General features: G+C 51.9%; 1 non-coding gene across 1 annotated transcript; it reads left to right on the forward strand.

Moving 5' to 3' along the window:
- The first annotated feature begins 4,880 nt into the window (after positions 1-4,880).
- TRNAA-AGC lies at positions 4,881-4,952 on the forward strand. The gene has a single exon. It is a non-coding gene; the product is annotated as a tRNA-Ala (tRNA).
- The last annotated feature ends 10,836 nt before the right edge of the window (positions 4,953-15,788 follow it).

Raw genomic sequence — 15,788 nt, forward strand, 5'->3', positions numbered from 1 at the left:
CAACCCAATTTCATCCCAGTCAGATATAAATATTCATTACATTCAATAAGCAGTAACATTCAATACCTACAGATGGTTAACTACCAGATAATTTTGCATCAGTGGGGCTTCACTTTTATACCTGACTAGGATGAAATAAGGAGTTGCGGTGGCTCAAGTGGTTAAGACGCTGAACTGCAGGCTGTGGAAAGTCGGTAGTTCAGCAGTTCGAGACTCGAGTGTGCCGCGTGACGGAGTGAGCTCCCGTCTCTAGTTCCAGCTCCTGCCAACCTAGCAGTTCGAAAGCAAGAAATTGCAAGTAGATAAATAGGTACCACTTCAGTGGGAAGGTAACAGCATTCCGTGCACTTCAGTGTTTAGTCATGCCGGCCACGGAAACGTCTTCGGACAGCACTGGCTCTTCGGCTTGGAAACAGAGATGAGCACCGCAACCCTAGAGTCGGATTCGACTGGCTTTTGAGCAAGGGAACCTTTACATTTATGCACTTTACTAAATGATGACCATAAATAGAACACATTCGTTTGCTAAAAGGTTTTTTGCAGTGTATATTTATTTATTACTAGACCCACCTGGAGGCTGGCAACCCGATCTACTTCCCCGGTTGCTGAAATCCCCGGCAACCTTCAGGGGTCAGCGGCCAATGTTTTATTAAGAAGAGAACATTTCGACAATGGCGAGGGAACCTGAGCATCTATGTCCCCTGCCTCTCGGTGACTCCGCACTCCTCACTTTAAAAAAAAAAAAAGCAGAAAAGGAAAGGTTCTTTCAGGTGAGTGTTTGTTCAGATAAAGCAAATGCGTACCCAAGGAAACCACATTCCGAAAACAGTGCAGGTTGACTGCATTTCGGTATCTGAGCGGAAGATATCTGAGGGTCGGTGGGGAGAGAGATTTAAGCAGAGGTGCCGAAAAAGAACCATAGTTTAAGTGCCGATAGAATTACGCCAGGTCCACTACACATTTCGGCAACATCCAGCCAACAAATATATTTGGACAGACTCAGGGCCTGGGCGGCATTGGAAAGAAACCACAGCCCGGGTGTCACGATCCATAGAGTCGCCAATCTCCTGGAACTGCAAGTGATAGAGATCCATAGGGTTGCCAATCTCCTGGAATTGCAAATGATAAGAGATCAGTTCCCCTCGAGAAAATAGCTGCTTTAGAGGGTGGACTGTATAGCATTATACCCTGCAGAGGTCTGTCCACTCCCCAAACTCTCTGAAGCTCCACCCCCAACATCTCCAGGAATTTCCCAACCTGGAGGTGGCAACCCTTGTTATGAAGCTGCCGGGGGGGGGGGAGAGAACATGTTTGTGCATACAAATTTCTGCATACAAATTTCTCTCTTATCTGAAGAAGTGAGCAGTGACTCATGAAAGTTCATACCCTGCCAGAAATTTGGAGAATGCGAAGCACGGTTTTTCTGCAGAGTTCAGAGTAAGTGGATTGTAGAGGATTCTTAATTCTCAGTCCTTTAGGCAGGGCTATTTTGGGGGCGGAACGCACAGGAACGGAGTTCGGGCTGGCTCCCAAGTTGGCCATGCCCAGCACGAACTCATTAGCATAATAGGCCACACCCAACAGCAGGAACTCATTAGGACTGGCTACATTAGGGGTGTGTGGCCTAACATGCAAAGGAGTTCCTGCTACAAAAAACCCCTCTGGGTTTGGACAACAAACAAGGTAAACAGAATAACAAGCAAAAGGTGGGTGTGGCTGGATAACCACACTTCTGGTAACATGCAGGTGCGGCCTAATGTGCTAATGAGCTGTGCTGTCAGGGGTGTGGCCTAATAGGCTAATGAGTTTCTGCTGTTGGGTGTGGCCTATTATGCTAATGAGTTCCTGCTCGGCTTTTTCTACAAAAAGAGCCCTGCTTTAGGTATAATGTCCGGGTGTTTGCATTTTGTAAGAAAGGAAATATCAGTCTATAACTGTGCAAGGTTTTTTTTTTGGTCAGGTCGATGGAGTTCCATTCCATGCGGCTGAATGTGCTGCCTTCCATGAAGACAGACCCAGGTGGTCAGCTGTATCGGTCTGGAGCAGTAAAACACTGGACTCTAAATCTGGTCTGCTGCTTCAGACCAACACGGCTGACGACCTGGGTCTGCCACAAATTCGGTTAGTCTTTAAGGCGCTACTGAACTCTCGCTCTTTTCTCCTGCTACAGAGATCTCTGAAGAAGCGAGCAGTGTCTCAGGAAAGCTCCTCCCCTGCCACAAATTTTGTCAGTCTTTCAGGTGCCACTGGACTCTTGCTCTTTTCTCCTTCTACAGACAGACTAACACGGCCACCAATGCCTCCCTCTAAGCTGTGGAGTCTTGTGAGCAAAAATTCCACTTTGTGAGCGACTGGCATTAAAGTTGCGAGCGAGCGATTTGGCTGCTGCATCAATTAGTTCACTGAGGAGCCATCCTTCCAGTTTGGTGTCGTGGTCGAGTGCGTGGACTCTAATCCGGGAGAACCGGGTTTGATTCCCCACTCCTCCACTTGCACCTGCTGGATGACCTAGGGCAAGCCATAGTTCTAGCAGAGTTCTTGAAAAAAGAGCCGTTTCTGTCAGAGCTCTCTCAGCCCCACCTACCTCACAGGGTGTCTGTTGTGGGGAGGGGGAAGGGAAAGGAGTTTGTAAGCCCCTCTGAGACTCTTTTGGGTAGAAGAAGAAGGATTGGATTTATACCCCGCCCTTTACTACCCAAAGGTGTCTCAGAGTGGCTTACAAACTCCTTTCCCTTCCCCTCCCCACCACAGACGCCCTGTGAGGTAGACGGGGCTGAGAGAGCTCTGGCAGAAACTGCTCTTTTTCAAGGACAGCTCTTATCAGAACTACGGCTTGCCCAGGGTCATCCAGCCAGGTGCAAGTGGAGGAGTGGGGAATCAAACCCGGTTCTCCCAGATTAGAGTCCGTGCACTCAACCACTACACCAAACTGGCTAGTGAACTAGTGAAAGTAAAGGTAAAGGTTCCCTTGCTCGAAAGCCAGTCGAGTCCAACTCTAGGGTTGCGGTGCTCATCTCCGTTTCAAAGCCGAAGAGCCAGCGCTGTCTGAAGACGTTTCCGTGGTCATGTGGCCGGCATGACTAAACACCAAGGCGCACGGATCGCTGTTACCTTCCCACCGAAGTGGTACCTGTTTATCTACTTGCAATTTCTTGCTTTCGAACTGCTAGGTTGGCAGGAGGAACTAGTGAAGGGCGGGGTATAAATCCAATCTCTTCTTCTTCTTCCCGAGCTAAGACAAAAATGGGTGAGCTGGAGGCTAAAAAACGGTGCGCTAGCTCACACTAACTCAGCTTAGAGTGAACACTGATGGCCACCCATCTTGATCTATCTCTCATCCAAGCTGGCGCATCCAAGCTAGCCATACTTTCCCCCACCCATAAGTTGCGCAGTAGGGTGAAGGGCGTCTTCCCTTCCGAGCAGGACTGCGTGGCTCCTTAGCTCGGCCCCATCTCCTGCTGTGAAGGTGCCCCCCCCCAGCTGCGCCAGCCCAGCCCCAGCCATCGTACACGATCATGCGCAGGAGGGCTTTTCTTGGCAGTGTCTTATCAGTGCATATGCATGCATCGGTCACACTAAGAGGAAGAGAAGATGTAAACAGACCGACAGTGCGGAAAGCCGCGGCAAAGTGTGCCTGCTCCAATCCCGACCTTACCGCGAGAAATTCCCTGAATCGAAACTGAATCCGGGAGGATTGGAACCAACGCTCCCTCTAGGCCGTGGAGTCTTGTGAGCAAAAATTCTATTTTGTGAGCTGCTGACATTAAAGTTCGGAGCGAGCGATTTGGCTGCTGCATAAATCAGTTTGCTCCGGTGACGTCCTTCCTGAGCTGAGACAAAAATGTGTGAGCCAGAGGCTAAAAAACTGTGAGCTAGCTCACGCTAACCCGGCTTAGAGGGAACAGTGATTGGAACACAGAGCAGAGTGCGCTGCTAGAACAAAGAAAGGGGCAGTCGGATCAGACCTCTTTCTCTCACATCCACACACCAGTTTGGGGTCAGGAAGGAATTTTTCTCCAAGCCAGATCAGCCCAGAGATCCTGCAGGTTTTTTGCTTTCCTCTGAGCATAATCACTGGAGGCACAGGTAGAAGAAGAAGAAGAGACTGGATTTATACCCCGCCCTTCACTACCCGAAGGTGTCTCAGAGTGGCTTACAATCCCCTTCCCTTCCCCTCCCCACAAGAGACACCCTGTGAGGCAGGCGGGCTGAGAGAGCTCTTTCGAGGCCTGCTCCTGAGAGAACAGCTCTGAAAGAACTTGTGACTGACCCAAGGTCATGCCAGCGGCTGCACGTGGAGGAGTGGGGAATCAAACCCGGTTCTCCCAGATTAGGGTCTGCACTCCTAACCACAACGCCAAACTGAAAGGGAAGATAGTTGTGAATTTCCTGCACTGTGCAGGCATTATTCTAGATAAACCCTTGAGATCCCTTCCAGCTCTATGTTTCTGTGTTGCAGAAGGGACCCGTCCCATCCACCAGCTCTACATTCGCTCATTCTCTAGCAGGCCATCTTGCTGTGATCTAAATTATGGGACTTGTTCAGGATGGCTCCCTTCCATAGCTCTCAGGACCCTGTGCTTCAGACAGGGTCCAAAGCCCCAGAAGCTGTAGCTCAGTGGAAGAGCATCTGCTTGGCATGCAGAAGGGCCCAGGTTCAATCCCTGGCATCTCTAGTTAAAAGGACCAGGCAACAGGTGATGTGAAAGACCTCAGCCTGAGACCCTGGAGGGCTGTAAAGAGGATCCGTGGCTCAGTGGCAGAGCATTTGCTTGGCACGCAGAAGGTCCCAGATTGAATCCCCGGCATCTCCAGTTGAAAGGACCAGGCAGGAGGTGATGTGAAAGACCTCCGCCTGAGACCCTGGAGAGCTATATAGTGGGGCTGTGGCTCAGTGGCAGAGCATCTGCTTAGCATGCAGAAGGTCCCCGGTTCAATCCCCGGCATCTCCAGTTAAAAGGACCAGGCAACAGGTGATGTGAAAGACCTCTGCCTGAGGCCCTGGAGAGCTGTAAAGAGAGACTGTGGCTCAGTGGCAGAGCCTCTGCTTGGCACGCAGAAGGTCCCAGGTTCAATCCCCGGCATCTCCAATTGAAAGGACCAGGCAGGAGGTGATGTGAAAGACCTCCGCCTGAGACCCTGGAGAGACGGGCCTGATTCGATGTAAGGCAGTTCCATGAGAAATTAGGGTTCGAAACCTCCAGATGGGGCATGGGGATCTTCTGGAATTGCAATGGCCTCCCAACTACTGAGTCCCCCTGGAGAAAATGGCCACTGCGAAGGGTGGACTCTATGACGCTATACCCCGCTGAGGCCCCTCCCCAGGCTACCTCAACAAATCTCCAGGAATTTCCCAACCCGGAGCTGGCAACCCTAAACCTGTGTGTTCAGGCCTCTTTTGCTGGGCAGACCAGTGGCCCCTTCGTAGGTCGAACCCCTAGGGAAGATGGCCCACTGCTCAGCCGGTGGGGTTTGGGCCCCTCGTGGTTCTTTCGCTGCCAATACAGCCTTTATGAATAAAGCCACGTGCTCGAAACTCTCCTCCGTCTGGTTAGAACGGCAGCAGCACAGCAGGCAGTAGGGCTGCCACCTCCGGGTTGGGAAACACCTGGAGATTTTGGGAGTGAGGCCTTGGGAGGGCGGGGTTTGGGGAGGGGAGGGACTTCAAGGGGGCAGAAGGCCATAGAGAGTCCACCTTCCAGAGCGGCCAGGGGAACTGATCTCTCTGTCACCTGGAGATCAGCTACAATCCCAAGAGATCTCCAGCTACCACCTGGAGGGTGGCGACCCTTGCATGCAGCCAAACAGCCCTCCTTCACAGGACGCCAGCAAAGCACAGACACCCTCCCCAGCATCGAAAGGCCTAACTTGGCTTCTCCGTCTCGTCATCCATACATAGTCACCTCAAACACTTTATAAAATAACCATCTCTTATTCCCCATCGTGGACATGTCTTGCCGATACGGACGTTCTCCTACAGGCACGTTATAGGCAATGCTTGCCAGGTTCCCCCCCCCCCCCCCGCCCAGGCCCCCCCCCCCCCCGGCCACCAGCAGGGGATTGAAGGGTACTAGATACAGAAGAAGAAGAGGAGGAGGAGGAAGAGGAAACTGGATTTATACCCCGCCCTTCACTACCCAAAGGTGTCTCAGAGCGGCTTACAAACTCCTTTCCCTTCCCCTCCCCACCACAGATACCCTGTGAGGTAAAAGAAGAAGAGACTGAATTTATACCCCGCCTTTCACTACCCAAAGGTGTCTCAGAGCAGCTTACAATCTCCTTTCTCTTCCCCTCCCCACAACAGACACCCTGTGAGGTAAAAGAAGAAGAGACTGAATTTATACCCCGCCTTTCACTACCCAAAGGTGTCTCAGAGCGGCTTACAATCTCCTTTCCCTTCCCCTCCCCACCACAGATACCCTGTGAGGTAAAAGAAGAAGAGACTGAATTTATACCCCGCCTTTCACTACCCAAAGGTGTCTCAGAGCGGCTTACAAACGCCTTCTCCCTTCCCCTCCCCACAACAGACACCCGGTGAGATAAAAGAAGAAGAAGAGGTTGGATTTATCCCCCGCCCTTCACTACCCAAAGGGAGTCTCAGAGCGGCTTACAATCTCCTTTCCCTTCCCCTCCCCACAACGGACACCCTGTGAGGTAAAAGAAGAAGAAACTGGATTTATACCCCACCCTTCACTACCCAAAGGAGTCTCAGAGCGGTTTACAATCTCCTTTCCCTTCCCCTCCCCACAACGGACACCCTGTGAGGTAAAAGAAGAAGCGATTGGATTTATACCCTGCCCTTCACTACCCGAAGGAGTCTCAGTTTACAATCTCCTTTCCCTTCCCCTCCCTACAACAGACACCCTGTGAGGTAGGTGGGGCTGAGAGAGCTTTTGACAGAAACTGCTCTTTTTCAGGAACAGCTCTGACAGAACTACGGCTTGCCCAAGGTCATCCAGCCAGGTGCAAGTGGAGGAGTGGGGAACCAAACCCGGTTCTCCCAGAGTAGAGTCTGTGCTCTTAACCACTACAGCAAACTGGGATTTGGTTGGGAAACTCCTGGGGATCTGGGGATGGAGCATGGGGTGGAACAGGGACCTCAGTGGGGTACACCGCCACCGAGTCTACTCTCCAAAGCCGCCATTTTCTCCAGGGGAACTGACCTCTGTGGTCTGGAGATGAGCTGTAATTCCACGGGATCCCCAGGCCCCACCTGGAGGCTGACATCCCTAGGTAGGAATTTGTAGGAAGAGCAGATCTGGGACCAAGGGGCAGAATGGAAGCTGGGCCAGCCCTTTGTGGCAGGACCGTGCCTTTTCTGGTTCCTGTGCAGCTCCTGGCATGCTGTCGGACTAGGGTTGCCCACTGACCCGTGACACCGACAGCAAAGGTGGCATGCCAAAATAATCAGAGAAGGCATTCAGTGGCTTGGCTGTTGCCAGCTGGGATTTGAGTGCGGGAACTGCCAATGGCATATCGGCAACGTGCAAATGAGGCCTTGAGTTCTGCCCGTCTGCTTCCAGCCGACACAGTCCGCTTTCCCCTGCATGATCCATTAATAGCCCAACTTACCCCAAATGGTCCAGCCTCTTGGTTTCGGTCCAGGAAGAGATGGTTTCGGGCTTGTGCTCGGCTACGGGATTGTCTTCCCAGGATGCAGAACCCGTCTAGAGTGCTGAGAACTTGGAGAGGCTCATTTCTATGGTCTGCCTGAAACAAAGTCCACCGATTACCATGAAAATCACCACGCCCTCAAGGCAGGCACATTCCCGCGTCTCCCTCGAAACTGGCCATTGAGCACAATAAGCAGTCTGAGCCGTTTTTATCTTTTCCTCATTTGCAAGGGCAATTTGTAAATGGGCTTGGTCCCGGGTGGTTCCTCGTGGTGTCCAGGTATCTGTGACATCCATTCGGTGACAGAATCGCTTGGGTGGATCCTGTACCCAGCTGTTCCTTGGGAGTTCTTGGAGGAAACTGAGTTGCAACGAAGCCACGTTGAACCAAGGGAAGACTCTGGGGTCACAGGCCAGGGCTGGCATCCACATACCTCATAGAATCAGTCTCGGGCCATCCACGCCATCTAGCCCAACCCTCTGCTGAATGCATCATCAGCCTAGAGCAGTGGTGGCGAACCTGTGGCACGGGTGCCAGAGGTGGCACTCAGAGCCCTCTCTGTGGGCACGCGTGCCATCGCCCCAGCCAGGCCCAGACCGTCATTAAAGTGTTGAATTCTCTGCCAAATAATTTTAAGTCAATGAAGGCATTTGGGATTGCTTTCCTTACTTTGTCTGGATCATCTTAAGTTAATGTATGAGTTGTTTTTTCTAAAGTAAAACCTCAGTATTCAGGTTAAATGGCCGTGTTGGCACTTTGCGATAAATAAGTGGGTTTTGGGTCGCAGTTTGGGCACTCGGTCTCTAAAAGGTTCGCCATCACTGGCCTAGAGCATCCAGAAGAAGAAGAAGAACAAGAGGAGGAGGAGGAGGAGATTGTATTTATACCCTGCCCTTCACGACCCAAAGGAGTCTCAGAGCAGCTTACAAACTCCTCCCCCTTCCCCTCCCCACAACAGACACCCTGTGAGCAATGCTCCCTCTAAGCTGTGGGGTCTTGTGAGCAAAAATCCTACTTTGTGAGCTAGTGCCATCAAAGTTGTGAGTGAGTGATTTGGCTGCTGCATCAATTAGTTTGCTCTGGAGCCGTCCTTCCTGAGCTGAGACAAAAATGTGTGAGCTGGAGGCTAGAAAACTGTGAGCTAGCTCACACTCACTCAGCTTAGAGGGAACATTGCCTATGAGGTAGGTGGGGCTCAGAGACTTCTTCCGAGGACTGCTCCTGAGAGAACAGCTCTGAGGGAACTTGTGACTTACCCAAGGTCACACCAGCAGCTGCAAGTGGAGGCGTGGGGAATCAAACCCGGTTCTCCCAGATTAGAGTCCGCGCTCCTAACCCCTACACCAAACTGGCTGGGCTGGTTCACCTTCCTATCTGTGGGCCGATTCTGGCTCGGAGTCCCGCAAAGGCCCGGAGCCGGCTCCGCAGGGGGAAGCACAACAAAAAGAGGCAAGGCCGGTTCTGCTGACACATGAGACACGCCCAGCCTGCGAGGGCAGGACTGACAGGGGTGGGTCCTCCCCCTCCCGGAGCTTCTGTTCTGCTGCTGCTAAACCAACCTGTCTGACCAGCAAGAGCCAAGGCCTCTGGGAGTCGACGAAAGCAAATTTGGGAACCCAACACCGGGGGAACCTGGGGATAAATGGATAAGATGCAAGGGTGGAGTGAGAGGAGATCTGAAATCAAAGTGAAACCGAGGCCAAAAGACACCCCCTTCCCCAGCACTGGAGCCCACACCCTCCTGGCTTGGGTGCAGATCCTGACTCCTTGGCTAGTATGCCCAGATGGTGCATGAAGCTGCCAGCGCATCACATGATCTCCATCCCTCCCCGGCCCCCAGGTTTCGGGTAACGCTGCGCAAAAGCGAGTGTGCTGCAGCCTCAGAAAAGACACCGTGTGTCAGGAGCTAAAATGCGTGTCGTGTTTGGTGTGCGGGCTCGGAAGCCCCTGGCGTGCGTCTCTTAGCCTTGAAAGCAGCCGTTAAGAAGGAGGCCCGAGTTGGATCGGGGCCGTGACACCTGGGAAAAGGCAGATTAGGGAACAAAAGTCGACACCCCTCCTTCCTCAGTTCCCTGGCCCCAGTCCAAATCCCCCCCACTGCTGCTTTTGAAACGACTCACCCAGGCCTCAAGCGAGGGTTACCAGGTCCCCCGCTGGCCACCGACAGGAAGAGAGGGTAGCGTTGCCAGCTCCAGGTCAGGAAACTCCTGGAGATTTGGGGGTGGACCCTTGGAAGGACAGCGACCTTGGCGGGGTACAGTGCCTCCAAAGCATCCAAAACGCCCAGGGCATGGTTTCCTGTCCTGAAAAACACAAAATGCTCTACGTCTTACAACAGCACTACAGATAAGATTAGGGTTTCAACAGCCAATCCATATGCAAAAGAACCTCCTCAGGAAAGCTCCTCCATTATTTATTTATTTATTTATTTATTTAATTTAACATTCAGTTTATATACGGCTCTAACCCCGAAGGGCCTCTGAGCGGTTTACATACAATTTCAATTAGTATGTTCACAGCCTGGGGAACTTCTACACGATAACGCCTCAGCCCTACCCCACCTTCCTGAGTAGACAGAATTTTTTTTCTTCTCACACTGACACAATACCGTTTTTCTTCTCACCTTGACACAGAGAGTACTCCAATCTTTCTGTGTTACACCTCTGAGGATGCCAGTCACAGGCCGTCTATTCACGGCTGCTGGCAAAACGTCAGGTCCTACAATGCCAAGACCACAGCCATACAGCCCGGAAAATCTACAACTAACGACCCTTTTCTCCTGGGGAACTGATCTCCAGTAGTCTGGAGATGAGCTGTAATTCCAGGGGATCCCCAGGTCCCGCCTGGAGGCTGGCATCCCTACCCCCAAACTGATCTGTAGTTGCAAGCAGTGTTCCCTCTAAGCTGAGTTAGTGTGAGCTAGCTCACAGTTTTCTAGCCTCCGGCTCACACATTTTTGTCTCCGCTCAGGAAGGAGGGCTCCAGAGCAAACTAATTTATGCAGTAGCCAAATCGCTCGCTCACAACTTTAATCCCAGTAGCTCAGAAAGTAGAATTTTTGCTCACAAGACTCCACAGCTTAGAGGGAACATTGGTTGCAAGCGGAACAGGGAAGGGTCATGTTCTCAGCTAGGAAGTTTGCTGGTGACATCAGGATCCCCCCCCTCTGCCAAGCCTACCTTGCAGAGTTATCGTGAGCAGGTGAAATGAAATGAGTCTCATGCCCAGTGCTGGGAAAGAGGGACACAAGGGTCATACAGGAATCTATCCTCCCATTCATCAGCGTGGGGTTGGAGGCTGGACTGGCACGGGGGGCTCTCGGGTTCGAATCCTTCCTCTCCTTTCATAGTGCCTTAAAGACCGACCAGATTTCCACGGCATGAGATTCCAAGAGGTTTGACTCTCCCGCGCTCATACCCTGGGAATCTCATCGGTCTTTAAGGTGCTGCTGGACTCGAATCTTGATCTTCGACTGCAGACGGCTGCCAGCCTGAAGCGTCCTCTGCTCTGAAGTTCATTGGACTCTTTCCTGAAGCCGCCGTCAGACTAGCCTAGAGAGCCAGTTTGGTGTAGTGCTTAGGAGCGCGGACTCTAATCTGGGAGAACTGGGTTTGATGCCCCCTCCTCCACATGCAGCCAGTTGGGTGACCTTGGGTCAGTCACAAGTTCTCTCAGAGCTGTTTTCTCAAGGGAAGTTCTCTCGGGAGGGCTCTCTCAGCCCCACCTACCTCACAGGGTGTCTGTCGGGGGGAAGGGAAGGGAAAGGAGATTGTAAGCCGCTCTGAGGCGCCTTTGGGTAGTGAAGGGCAGGGTATAAATCGCACCTCTTCTTCTCTCTTGGAAGTGTAGGCATGGAGTCCATCAAACTGAGCATGGTGCAGAGGACGTGGAAAGAGGCGGGGTGGATCCTGCCATACTTTGAGGCCGAGTAGGAACCCTTCCTCCAGCCCAAGCATCCTTCTCCCAACTTAAGCGGCTCATCCAGGGAATTCAGGAATGACTTGTTCACACATTGCATTGTTAAGTCACAGAATTGTAAGGAGATTGTCAGCCGCTCTGAGACTCCTTCGGGTAGAGAAGGGGCAGGGTATAAATCCAATCCTTCTAGCCTAGTCTCCTTTGCAGGGCTGTTGTGAAGCTCAGAGAAAACATTACAGTGGGGAAAGCAGGAGACTCGTTAGATAAACTACGCCGCTCTGACTTGTCTCTTGGGCTCCAAGGCTGTGTGGAAGATCTGCCAGGGTGGAGTGTATTTGAACACCTCTCTTGAAGTGAGGCCTGGCCGGGGTGGCGCAGGCTAGCCCAATCTCATCATATTTCAGAAGCTAAGCAGGTTCAGCCCTGGTTACTATTTGGATGGGAGACCACCGAGCAAGTCCAGGGTTGTCACGCGGAGGCAGGCCATGGCAAACTGCCTCTGAATGTCCCTTACCTTGAAAACCCCACAAGGTCACCATGAGTCAGCTGGGACGTTTTTAAAAAATCATCAATTGAATATCGTTATAGCAATCTGTATGGAGCTGTGGTGGCTCAGTGGTTAAGAACCTGAACTGCAGGTTGGAAGGTCGGTAGTTCGGCCGTTCAAGATCCGAGTGTGCCGCATGACGGAGTGAGCTCCCGTCTCTGGTTCCAGCTCCTGCCAGCCTAGCAGTTCGAAAGCAAGAAATTGCAAGTAGATAAAGAGGTACCGCTTCGGCGGGAAGGGAACAGCCTTCCGTGCGCCTCGGCGTTTAGTCATGCCGGCCACATGACCACGGAAACGTCTTTGGACAGCGCTGGCTCTTTGGCTTGGAAACGGAGATGAGCACCAGAACCCTAGAGTCGGATTCGACTGGCTTTCGAGCAAGGGAAACCTTTACTATAGCAATCTGTGTCTCAGGTTTTCTGAACTCCCGGCTTTCCTTTTTTTTCAAAATAGTCCCTTTCGTTATGGAGATATAAGGGGAAAGGCAAATCTGCACAATGAAAGGAGCTAGAGACTTTTTTTTTGCCTTAATGAAAGGTGAGATTCGAGATACACAGATTATTGTGATGTTACAATGATCTACAATTGTTGATTTTTTAAAAAGCCATCGGTGGCGCAGGATGGGAGGCTGGGGAGGTGGTGTGAGTCAGTCCCATGAGAAATTAGGGTTGCGATCCTACCATTGATACTGTGCAGGAGTTACGGGGAACGCACCCAGCCAGTTGCCTTGTGGGAAACTCGCGAGCACGCCCAGGCAATGCTATGCAGAGACTCTAGGTGGCGCTGTAAGATAAAAACCAGCCTTGGAATGAGGAATGTCAGGAGGACCGGGCGTGGGGCGCTGCCCCGGAGAATTCCTTCGCCATTTGAAATGGCTGTTTCTGCTCCTTTCTGTCTTGTGACCCTCTTCCCCCACCCTTGCTGGTGACAATCTAGACTCCAGAGGTTCCTTTCCAGAAACAGAGAAGCCAAACCCATGATCACAGACACGAGGGCTGCAATGCGGTCCCTTTTAATTTTCTTGCAAAGCGCTTGGCCTAAAGGTTGCCGTCTCCAGGTTAGGCAATGCCTGGAGATTCGGGGGTGGGGCCTCTGGGGGAGGAGAGGGAGCTCCGTGGAGCCTAATGCAAGAGCGATCCACCCTCCAACATAGTCATTTTCTCCAGGGGAACTGCTCTATATCCTCCGGAACGGAGCTGTGATTCTGGGAGGTTCCCAGGCCCCACCTGGAGGTTGGCAACCCCACCGTGGAGCATTTGTTTGCAAGGCTGGACTCTTGTGAAATTAAAAAAAACCCCACCTTTCCTGCAAATTGGTTATGGGGACTTTCTGTAGTTATTCGGTGCAGAAGAGACTGGACCCCATACACCTTCAACAGTGCTATTGTCTGTCCCTTGGTTTCAGGGTTAATCCGTGGTGTTGAAAAGAGACAGAGAGCTGGCTATCGAGGAGAGGGACAGCCAGTTTCCAGGTGGGGTCTGGGCCAATGCTCCCTCTAAACTGGAGTTGTGAGCAAAAATCCTACTTTGTGACCCCCTGGCATTAAAGTTGTGAGCGAGCCATGTGGCTACTGCATAAACTAGTTTGCTCTGGAGCCACCCTTCCCGAGCTAAGACGAAAAATTTTGAGCCAGAGGCTAAAAAACTGAGCTAGCTCACACTAAGCTCCGCTTAGAGGGAACACTAGTCTGGTCATCACCTCAAATTGCAAGGGGTCTTCAGCAAAGCTCCCTCTAAGCTGTAGAGTCTTGTGAGCCAAAATTCTACTTTGTGAGCTGCTGGCATTAAAGTTGTGAGCAAGTGATTCGGCTACTGCATAAATTAGTTTGCTCTGGAGCCCTCCTTCCTGAGCTAAGACAAAAATGGGTGAGCCGGAGGCTGAAAAACTGTGAGCTAGCTCACACTAACTCAGCTTAGAGGGAACCCTTGTCTTCAGACTTCAGTTCCCCCAGAGAAGATGGCCGATTCAGATGGTGGACTCTGTGGTGGTAGAATCTACTGAGGTGCCTCCCTTCCCCAGACCTGGACCTCTAGAGGCTCTGCACCCAAATATCCAGGAATTTCCAGACCTGGAGTTGGCATCCCTATCTAGCAGTGGTTAACCTCCAGTTCCCCTAAGAGTCCAGAGTTGTTCTAGAATCACAAGTGATCTCCAGAGACCAGTTCCCCTGGAGAAAATGGCAGCTTTGGAGGGAGGGTGGACATTATGGCATTATACATAAGACTGTAAGAAGAGCCCTGCAGGATCAGACCAGTGGTCCATCTAGACCAGCATCCTGCCTCACACAGTGGCCAACAAGCTCCTCTGGAGAGCCAGCAACAGGGCAGAGAGGCTGAGGCCTTCATAAGAACCTAAGAGCCCTGCTGGATCAGACCAGTGGTCCCTCTAGTCCAGCATCCTGTCTCACACAGTGGCCAACCAGTCCCTCTGGAGGGCCACCAACAGGGCAGAGAGACTGAGGCCTTCATAAGAACCTAAGAGCCCGGCTGAGTCAGATCAGTGGTCCATCTAATCCAGTATCCTGTCTCACACAGGGGCCAACCAGTCCCTCTGGAGGGCCACCAACAGGGCAGAGAGGCCGAGGCTGTCCCCTGATGTTGCTTCCGGGCTCTGGGATTCAGAGGATTAGTGCCTCTGAATGTGGAGGCTCCCCTCAGCCGCCAGTGGCTAGTAGCCATTACAGAGATTCCTCCATGAATCTATCTAATCCCACTTTAAAGCTGTTAATTGCTGTGGGGCCATCACCGCATCCTCTGGCAGCGAATTCCACGTTCTAATCACCCTCTGTTGTCAAGCAGCATTTCCTTTTGTCCGTCCGGAACCTCCTGCCCATCATCTTCATTGGATGCCCTCGAATTCTAGTCTTTGGGGAGAGAGGAATTCCACTTTGCCAGCTCTCTCAACCCCAGGCATCATTTTATAAACCTCTCTCCTGTGTCGTCGTCCCCCTTAGTCGTCTCTTTTCTAAACTGAAAAGAAGTCCCAGACTCATCGGCCTTTCCTCATAGGGACGGGCAGGGCTATTTTTGGGCAGGAACGCACAGGAACGGAGTTCCGGCTGGCTCCTGAGTTGGCCACGCCCAGCAGGGACTCATTAGCATAATAGGCCGCACCCAACAGCAGAAACTCACCAGGATTGGCTACATTAGGGGTGTGTGGCCTAACATGCAAAGGAGTTCCTGCTACAAAAAAAGCCCTGGGTTTTGACAACAAAGTAAACAGAATAAGAAGCAAAAGGTGAGTGTGGTTGGATGACCACACTTCTGGTAACATGGAGGTGCGGCCTAATGTGCTAATGAGCTGTGCTGTCAGGGGTGTGGCCTAATAGGCTAATGAGTTTCTGCTGTTGGGTGTGGCCTGTTATGCTAATGAGTTCCTGCTGGGCTTTTTCTACAAAAAAGGCCCTGGGGACGGGGCTCCAAGCCCCGAATCATCTTGGTGCCGTCCTCTGTACTTTTTTTTTAATACTCTGATGAAGTCCCTCCCTTCCCCAAACCCCACTCTTATGTCTTTAGGGAGGGAAAGGATCCGTTTGTTGGAACACAGCAGCCAGCTAACAGGACGGGGCCCCAGGAGGCCTCGGTAACTCTAACTCCTGCTGTAGTTATGGTCACAAGACCTGAGCCTGTCCTCTCTAGAAAGCGGGGGGGGGCGGGTTGTTCTTAAAGCTGTAGCACCAAGATACCATACCCATCTTCTCTCCCCCCCC

Source organism: Gekko japonicus, unplaced genomic scaffold (assembly GCF_001447785.1).
Source record: "Gekko japonicus isolate JY-2015 unplaced genomic scaffold, Gekko_japonicus_V1.1 scaffold2941, whole genome shotgun sequence".
NCBI classification, from domain to species: domain Eukaryota; kingdom Metazoa; phylum Chordata; class Lepidosauria; order Squamata; family Gekkonidae; genus Gekko; species Gekko japonicus.